This window comes from Artibeus jamaicensis, unplaced genomic scaffold (assembly GCF_021234435.1).
Source record: "Artibeus jamaicensis isolate MK-2021 breed Jamaican fruit bat unplaced genomic scaffold, CSHL_Jam_final contig_3243, whole genome shotgun sequence".
Lineage (NCBI taxonomy): Eukaryota > Metazoa > Chordata > Mammalia > Chiroptera > Phyllostomidae > Artibeus > Artibeus jamaicensis.
In genome coordinates, this window is record NW_026521766.1 from 399,442 (window position 1) to 409,931 (window position 10,490).

The 10,490-nt window shown below is 34.1% G+C and overlaps 1 pseudogene; it reads left to right on the plus strand.

Moving 5' to 3' along the window:
* The first annotated feature begins 647 nt into the window (after nt 1–647).
* LOC119047246 (T-complex protein 1 subunit zeta-like) lies at nt 648–6,656 on the plus strand (annotated as a pseudogene).
* The last annotated feature ends 3,834 nt before the right edge of the window (nt 6,657–10,490 follow it).

Consider the following 10,490-nt stretch of genomic DNA (forward strand, 5'->3'; position numbering starts at 1 on the left):
ACTTTAGGCACCATTGTATTCAAAATGTTTTTTCCACTAGTCTCAAAATGCCACAAAGATACAAAAAAGCACTATGATGTAAAACAGAAAAGTTTTTTGTGTTGTCTCTCTTTCTTCAATTCATCCTACCACATGGATGCTCACATATTTCTTATAATTATCTAAAATGCACAGGTATAGCTGGTGCATCAAATTACATTTACAACCTATTTATAGATACACTATGAATTAAACACAAATTACATGATTTGCCCTGGCTGCTGTGGCTCAGTGGATTGAGTGCAGGCTGTGAACCAAAGGGTTGCCAGTTCGATTCCCAGTCAGGGCACATGCCTGGGATGTGGGCCAGGTGCCCATTGGGGACCATGTAAGGGGGCAACCACACATTGACGTTTCTCTCCCTCTCTTTCTCCTTCCCTTCCCCTCTCTGTAAAATAAATAAATAAATATTTTTAAAAAATTACATGATTTAAATTTATAAACCTGGTAGACCAGGAAAGAATTTTAATAAAGTCAGTCTCTGTTTTTTTCAATACTACAGTGTATTTGCTAACAAAAGTTGAATCCAAATTATCACGATAGATAGCATGTGTGAAGAATAATCAAGAGAGCACAGTAGTCACATCCATTCAAATAACGATTTAGAAATGTTAAGACTAGTAGACCTACCAAGGCTCTCCAAGCCTCGCCTGTCCCAGCTTTCTCAGGCATTGTGTGGGTGTGAGGGTAGAAATGACTGGAGTGATGCCGAGACTCTCCTTGGTGCTGGCACAATTGTTCAAGAAGAAGGACTGCTCAGGCCCCTGCAGTGCTGGCCTCCAAGGAAGCCCGAACTTGCCACTGAAGCCTGGATACAGAATAAGCGGATCCATTCTACAGCAGCACCCACAGCTGCTGGAGGGACAAGGTCTCTATGCATCTTGCCTGTAGCACACTTGAGTTTGTGTATTAGGATGCCATCAAATGTTTCAGTTCCATTGAATAAAAGAATTTGGAGAGTTAAAAGAAATTTTAAAAGTAAGTTCAAATCACAGAGAAATACAGCTGAATAAAGTGAGCTGTACCTGTTAAAATTATTGTTAGGGTTTAATGGACTTACCATATGAATAGCCTTCATGGTAAAAAAAAAATGACCATTTTGGTCCGGAGTTTTATAAGCTCAATGATATTCATAATGTTTGAAAAAGCACATAGACACCTGGATATTACAATAATGATTCAAGGGTGGTTGTGAATGTTATGTAAAGAAGCCAGCAGCTTAGAAACATCTATTAATAAACAAATAATTATAGGAAGTACCAAAGGTTTTGAGTGAATAGTGTCCCAAATTTAAAGTTCAGATAACATACTTTTGTTTTCTGGAATTATATATGTAATTTCATATGTATATAATTATATATATATAATGTATATGTATGTATGTATGTATATGTATAATCTTCCCTTAAATTCACCAGTCTAAAAGTAGACATAGCAGTCTGACATTTCTTAGCTTCTGGTAGCTTACATTTACATAGAGTAGTCATTGAAATAATTATTTGCCTAAAAAATAGCATTAAACATGAAATTATGAAGCAAGACAAAAAATAAAAAAACATGTCATTAGTGAAATTAGTAACTATTTACTGAAAACCAGAAGATTCATTTTTAGCATAATTTGAAAGTACATTTGGAAAAATAATCCGTCTTTAGACTACTTAGTTTGAAAATTGAATAAGATGAGAAAAAATAATGTTGCCTCTTTTGAATTGGCTGCTGGGTTTCCATCTCATTAACCCACCCACACAGTCTTTAGGACTGGAGAGCTAGTAGATGCTTTTCCCTCTCACAATACCTATTAAAGTAGTTGACACATCTTTAATGTGGTGTAACTTCCAATTAATTCTTTAAGGTCAGCCTAGCACACTGTCAACGGTGGTATTGTCGAGTCTGTCTGCTTGCGAGTATGTGTCCAAAGATCTGTGTTCTGAGCCTCTTTCAAGCTTGAGAGTGGACTGCAGAAGTCACGGCTATGCTTGCCCTTGTTCTTTCAGAAAATATACTTGGAAATCTTTTACAATAACAGTATATCATATACAGCACTAATATAACTATATATCAGTATAATGTATTTAGTATAAACTTCTTCCCTTTCTATAGCCTAGATGATTTAATAGCAATTCAACAATATTGATTTTATGTAGCAAATTATTTCTTTAATTTTAAAAAATAGAAGAAAAATTACTACTGTACTAGATGTTTCTTCATAGAATGTTTGTTGTATTTTAGTTAAAAGGTATATTGACATGCCTTCTAATAAATTATGTAATTATGAGGTAAAAATAATAAACCTGACATCTCATATGTACATGATTGACTGTTCAAGTTGAGTAACTTGAAACATATTGCTCTAAACTGCCAATCTTTGCAAATACAGTGTCAAAATAACTAATCTCTTGAAAATAATTATTGCAAAAGCAGAGTCAGAAATTACTCACAGAAAATGCATTACACAAATATATAAAATAATGAATGATATGTAAACAATAAGATGTTTTTAAAAATGTGCTTGTAATCACCTATACAAAAAGCAATATCAAAGGCCAAATGTATAGATTCTGGAATGTGGTCAAAATGTTATGATGAACATTTTGACCGCATTGAACATTTTGACCGCATTCCAGAATCTATACATTTACCAATTTCCATGCAAAAAAATAAATCTTTTCATTAAAAACATGTCTACTGCTAAATGGCAACATGTTTGCAATAATCAACAAGAGTCAAGACATTACTTTGTGTATGAGCGTATTTATTTTTCTTTCCTACAGCAACACTCAAATTGATTAAAAAGTTGTTTTTGTAATTTGTGTTCATCACATGTACACTGTAGTCTTCCAGCAAAAGTTGGAATTCTCATTGTGTGAGTTTTACATTTTATTTTCTTTGAGATTTTCACCATGTTGTTTTTAAAACCTTAGCTAGTTCAAGTTGTGTTTAGAAGATAATATCATAACTAAAATTATCAAAATTGTAAAGAAAACTAGTAAGATGTTAATTTTTGTTCTAAGTGTGCAAAAAGTAACACATCGTACTATCAATAAATTTATGTCTTTGCTAGGAAGTATTTGTAAATCTCAGGATTGTTTCATTAATATTTTAACTGATTGTTAGAGCCAGCCCCTAAAGCATTTATCAAAGCTTACATCTAAACAATATTTATATGGAGATACATAGCCAAGTGAGTGAAAAAATGGAGTATGTTATTACAACAAATGAAAAACAAAATATTTCAGATAAACTCATTTACTCAATGTTAAAAAAATCCACTTGTATTTCACAATTACACAATAACAAATTCTTCCGTTCAATGGGTGAAAATAATTCTATGTTTAAAATGAACCTGCTCTTTGGTCAAAAATACATGTTATATGTAAAACAATGAGTACAATGGAATGCTTCTTCTCTAGGTTCTGAATAAATATTGATGGAAACAAAAACATAAACAAAAACAAAAACCTGCCTTAACTTAAACATTGTGAATGTTCTGGTTCATGACACATATAAGTTTGAGCCATCCTTCACAACCAGGGGCAGAAGGGATTATATTTTTTTTATATTTATTCCATGGTTTGTCTGTAAAACAGAATGTGGTATCCTCAGTGAACCAGAAATCATGAAGAACCCCTGGATGATCAAGAGCAGAAGATAGAATTGGGTTATAGAAGGAAGGCTCAGTTCCAACAGAAGCAAGAGAACACTTCTGAATAAGGCTAATCCTGCAGAGGGAGCTCTCTTCTATTGATCCAAGTAACCAAAACCCACCACATTTATTATCAATCTACAAAATTATGTAATATATATAATTTAAAAATCTTGATCAAGCACCCTTGATTGGTAGTGTCAAAGGAAAAATGAGGAAGAAATGGAAGTAAGTGAAATTATGCTTTAATAGGGATGCTCAAGAACTTAATTGACACTAGTCATTTATAAAAAAAATAAATATTGAAATATGTTACATTTAGTATGTGTCAAAATATAATGAGTTCACTTTGTGTAAATTTGTAGTAGACAGCTAGTGGTTTACAATAGTGATTCCTTAAAAACAAACAGACTATCTTTATATCATATATTTGTGTGTGCATATACATATATACATATGTATACACACATATGTATGCACATATGTATATGTGTGTGCACATATATGGTATACGTATGCATTTGTGAAGATAATAGACATCTTCCAAGGCAATGAGAAATTGTGATGCAAAGGTCTTGAGAGTCAAGATGCACACATGTGTACCCAGGATTTAGTACTGCTTTTCCCCAGCAGACATTTGCCTACGCATAGCAGGTTAATAAACTGAAAATAGTTTTGAACAAAACACATGGCATCAAACAGATGGGAAGAATTGAACAAAGCCTTATTCATTCCATAGGCTTTGCCTTGGAAACTGATGTACTAAATCCTAGCTGTAAGGTTAAATGAGAAATAAAGTGTTCCTCCCAAACATAAAAATCTAGTTTGAATTTACACTAGTCTTTTATTGGATTAAGGTGATCTGATATTTCTAGTGGCTAATCTCAGCCATTTTCAGAGAAAGATAATAATGAACTCAAAAGCCTTAAATTTTTTATTTAAAACTTTCAATCAAAATAAATTAAACTATGTGACTATAAACCATGGAACAAATAAGAAAATATAAAGAAACCACATGCATATAGACAATGAAAATTTCAGCCATAGACTATAAAATGTCTACACTGCATACATTCAAGAAATAAAAAGGTTTCATTAAGAATTTGAGGTGCCCAACTTTTCCAGAAGCACCGAATAACACCTCCAGGCCATGTTGAGCTGGCTTTGGGCATTCTACAAGCTGCTGAGTCTCTTCCTTCTCTTCTTCTGACTGAGCTATATTGGCCATGAAGATCCTGAACCCCAAGGCTAAGGTGGCCTGAGACCAGACAACATTGTTCAACATCATCATGGCCAGGGACTGCAGGACATGCACAGGACCACCTTGGAGCCTCTGGGCACCATGAAGATGCTTGTTTCTGGTGTGGAGACATCAAGCTTACTACAGACAGTCATGTGCTGCTTCATGAAATGCAAATTCTATACCTAACAGCCTCCTTAATAGCCAAAGTAGCAGCAGCCCAGGGTGGCATAACTGAGGATAGTACCACCTCCAATGTCTAACCATTGGAGAACTGCTGAAACGGGTGGATCCCTACATTTTTGACGGTCTTCATCTCAGAATAATAACAGAAAGATCTGAAGCTGCAAAACAAAAGGCACTTCAGTTTTGGGAACAAGTCAAAGTGAGCAAAGAGATGGACAGAGAAACACTCACTATGTGTTCAGAACATCTCTTTGTACTAAAGTTCATGCTGAATTTGCTGAGGTGTTAACAGGGTCTGTAATTGACTCCATTTGGCCATTAAAAAACAAGATGAACCTATTGACTTCTTCATGGTTGCGATCATGGAGATAAAACATAAATCTGAAACCAATACGATCTTAATCAGAGATATTGTTTTGGACCATGGGGCACAGCAACCTGATAGGAAAAACAAAGTAGCAGATGCCTGCATTCACAGCAGTGAATTATGGCATTTTTAAATCCTCACATAGGGATATTGTATTGCTGTTTTTAGAGAGAGAAGAAGGAAAAGCTAGAGAGAGGAACATCAGTCAGTTCCCCCCATGTGTGCTCCAACCAGGGATGAAACCCGACACCTTTTTTGTTGTCTGACATGACACTGCAACCAATCTACCCACCAAGTCAGGGCAAGTTCTAGCTGTTACCCTCCAGAGTTCAGGAGTTGAGAGAATGAGAGAAACTAGTAAAAAATGAAACAAACATCATTGAAGATAGAGTTTTAAAAAATAATAGAATCGAAGAAGAAAAACCATAGTGACTCTGATAAAGTTTGTTGTTATTAATCAAAAGGGAATTGGCCCATGTTCCTTAGATGTTTTCACACACACACAAAAGGATATAATAGCTCCATACAGAACTAAAAGGAGAAATAAATGGAAAAACTGACAGGGGCTTATGGTAGGGTAGCTCTAAATTCTTTTGATGACCTCAGTCCTGATTGTTTGGGTTATGCAGGACTTGTCTCTGTGTATAATCGAAAGAAGACAAGTTAATCTTTTTTGGAAAATGTAACAATCTTTACTCTAAAACATTATTGGTCAAAGTACCATTAAGCATGCACTCACTCAAATCAAAGATGTGATAAGAGACAGCTTGAGGGCCATTAAAATGCTATTGTTGGTCATTGTGTAGCTCCAGGCACTGGTGCAGTGGAAGTGGCAATGGCACAAGCCCTGATTAAGTATAACTCCAGGCAAATGTAAAGGGTAGGGCCCAACTTGGAGTTTAAGTACTTGCCGATACATTACTCATTATTCCTGAGTTTCTTGCTCAGAATTCCAGTTTTGATCTTAAGGAGACACTAAAGTTTAAGCAGAACTTTGGGAATCGGGTAGACTTGTGGGTATGGACTTGAACACAGGTGAGCCAAGGGTAGCAGCAGAAGTAGGCATACAAGATAACTATTGTGTAAAGAAAAAGCTTTTTCATTCATGCACTGTGATTGCCACCAACATTCTCCTGGTTGATGAGACCGTGTGAGCTGGAATGTCTTCTCTTATAGGTTGAAATGAAGCTTCCCTTGTATCATATGAATCATGAAGATTTTATAGAATGATTCTAAAAAATAACTATAGTATGTATTTTTGTCCATGCTTCAAATGATTTTTAAAGAAATTTTCTTTTCTTACATGAAGAAAGGAAAGAACACTAGCACCTATTTAAATTCCAAAGTCTGAAATTCTAATGACAGTATTTATTTTCCTTGTACTCAGTGTATTCACATCAAGCAGGCTGTTTCCACCCATTGAACACGATGTTTGCTTTAGCTTCAGTGACATAAAATACATGTTAGAAAAGTATGTTATCTTCCTCCTTTAATATTCATTGAAAGACAAAACAAGACCAAAAATATCAGTAGAGTATGGCAAAGTAAAAAAAAACCAAATGAAAATTTGATAACCGAAAAAATATAGTGATTGATATTAAGAATCGTAGAGCATAAAAGATTAAATGGAGCTTAAAAGAGAGTTAGATAGATCAGGAAAAAATAATATCCAAAATAAATACAAGGGAACAGTAGGATGGAAAATAAAGCAAATGCTATAACAGAAACATAAAATATCATGAAAAGTGTTAAAAACTGTGTAACACGTCCCAGGAGAAAAGAAAGAGAATGAAACAGAAGCCATGCTTGAAAAGGTAAGTCAGGGAAAATGACAAAATTGATAGACGGCACCCACCTACATATTCAATTTCGAAAAATCACAAGAAGAAAACCATACTCAGGCACTGCATAGTAAAGCTATTTAAAATTTAAAACTAAGAAAATATCATAAAAGTAGTGAAATGAAAATAAAAACCCAAGTCAAAAGAACAATAAGACTGAAAATAGAATTCTCCACAGAAACAATAGAAGGCAGAGGACAAAAGAATAATATACTCAATGTGCTGAAAAAATAACTAAACAGTATGGTGGTGACAAGAAGGAAAGGGAGACCGGAAGGTGGTAGAGGATGAAGGAGGGACAAACGGTGACAAAGAGATTTGACTTTGGATGGTGAACACACAACAAAATATACGGATGATGTATTGTAGAATTATGTGCTTGAAACATATAATCTTCTTAACTAATGTCACCCCAATAATACAATTTTTGATTTAGAATTCAATGTCCAACAAATTTTCAGCTCAGAACTGCATATACACAAAAACATTATCCAAAACTGAAGCTGAAAGAAATTTTAGAATAACAAAAACAGATACTTTATCATTAGCATACCGTCACTAAATATGGTATTAAAGAGTTATTCTCAAGCAGAATATGAATGACATCAGATGGAAACATTGATACAGAAAGAAATAGAGTGCATTATAAAAAGAGCATATATAAGGATGATTATAAATAAACACTAACTCTCTGAAATAAAAAGTGTTGTTGAATTGAGTTGGAAGAGAATTAAAATATATACCCTGAGTATGTATTAACAAAAGTGGCCATGCATTTGAAGGGGTGTAGAAGGGCTGTCCCATTGACCATGAAGTCAGTAGTAAGTGGCAGCTATGAGGATGGAGCCATGAAGTAGAGGGATTCAGCCATGTGGTCTGGTGTGTAAGGAGGTGCCATACAGTTTAGACATGCATTTTGGGACTAAGAGTTGGAGAAAAAACGGAGACCCACTGGGAAACCTACCTGGAAAACACAGTGGCAGGGCTGGTGGAGCTGGGAATTGTGGAGACCTGCCTAACCAAGCACAGATGAGTGGGAAATGTTTGGAATGCTGAACTATGATGGGGAATGCTGGTCAGTGGACATCTGCTTTTCTGAAAGACAGTACCCCTGACTGGCGTATTCTGAAACTGTTCTGGGTTGGCAAAGGGAGGCAGGACTATGTGTTTGGGGTGTTTTGAAGAGAGTGGGACTTAACAGCAGAAATCACCATTGGCCTGAATCTGTGTAACCTGTAAATAAGCGACCCCTTCCCTTTTTTACCAAACTCTTGCACTAGGAGTTGTGCTTCTTGGCAGTGGTCAGTCAAAGCCCTCAGCTGTTCCAGAACAGCACAGGCAGGTTTCTCTAACAATGTCACTACAGTTTGCTTTGACTTTTGGCTAAAAACTCAATCTAGTTTATTTTCCTCCTACTAATGAAAATAAATTAATTTAATCTATATCTGTGTATATAAAAATATAGTGTTTTAAAACTTTCTTTATGTAAGAAAAATGTATTTTCTGCCCTTTGGTTAGGTAGACAAACTGCATAAAAATGTTAGAAAAAAAATTATGTCAAGATACTTCTCTATAAAGCTAATGAACATATAAAAATCTGCAATGAAATACAAAAGGTAAATTGCCTTTTCTTGCATCTTAAAATTTTCAAAAAAAATCAAAGTGCTCATAAATTCTATGACTAGTGTACTTTATCCATACACACAAACATCAACAAAGAATAGATGGTGCTGTTAATAAAAAATGCCTTTGAACATTTGTGTATTTCAAGTACAAAAATGAAGTGACATCTGAGTATTTTTTATCCTTGGATAATTCTTTTATCAACTGTTTTATGTAATGTAACAATTATTCATGACATGATGCTATTGAAATTGGCTCACTAGATAAATAATAGCCTATACTTCTACCTCTCGATTATAATCCACGATGTTTATATTTATCCTTCAGATAAAAAAAAACTACTTAGGGATGTGTAAGAGGCAGAAAGTGCTTTGTTGAATGGAAGGTAGTATAGAATAGCATCTAAGAAGAGAAGCAGCTAACCTCACATTAAAATTAGACTCTGACCAACCTCCATTATCCACAAAGGCACAGTACTGGAGGGAAATTTTTTGTCTTATCAGTAAAGTAGCAATGTAAGACAGGACAACACCATTTTTTTTATGAGACACTTATCTGTCTTTTCTTCTTTGTGTAGGTATTGTTAGATATCCTTTATATTCTATGTACATAGAGAGCATCATCTCTCTTTATTTCTCAACTCCTAGATTAGCAATTTTCATCAGAGTTGCTGGGGTTTTTTGCTATATCAAACATTTACCTATCGAGCGCTCACCAGAGCACAAATTTTCCCCACTTGTCGGGCCCAAATAAAATTTACATATGCAAATATTAAAGAAACTAAAATAAGACATATTTAGAAAGTAGCAGAATAGGAAATAACTATAATATATAATAAATGCACTAATTCTTAGGACTGATAATACATTAGGAAAGTATAATCTTCCAGATATGTTTTAACAGCCATTCTTTTGTCATTCACTTTTAAATTCTAAATGAAATTTTTCTGTATCCTATTCTTAATTACTGGTGGAGGGCAGATTACTCTAAGTAACTGGAAATTATATGATACACAACACAAAAAATATACATACTACATGCCATAAAATGTTTTGTTTTCATCTTTATTTTCTGTGTAACACTAAATTTGAAAGTATATTTTTCACTGTATATTTAGTTATTTTATCCATTGTTGAGAGAGCTTGAGATTTTTTGTACTGAATTACTAACAAAACAAAATTAAAAACATATTCATACACTTAACTTAATGTCTCCAAAGTAAAATGAGAAATTTTGAACTGTTTTTTGTGTACTATTATTATGAAGAGTTTCATTTTTCAATTGTAGCCATATTAGCTTGCAAATGAGTATACTGTTTTATGTCATAAATTTAAAAGAATATTGGTTATAAGTTGTGTAAAACAGAAAAAAACAAAATGTAAAATAAATATGCTGGCTATATTCATTGGCACAACGTGAAAAAGTATCATGCATGTTTTATTACAAAGTTTACTTTTAAGGACAGGCTAGAACTTTTACCTTGCATGATACTGTGATATTCACAATAAACATTTCCATAATAGCACAAACTTGTGCTGATGCACCGGATCC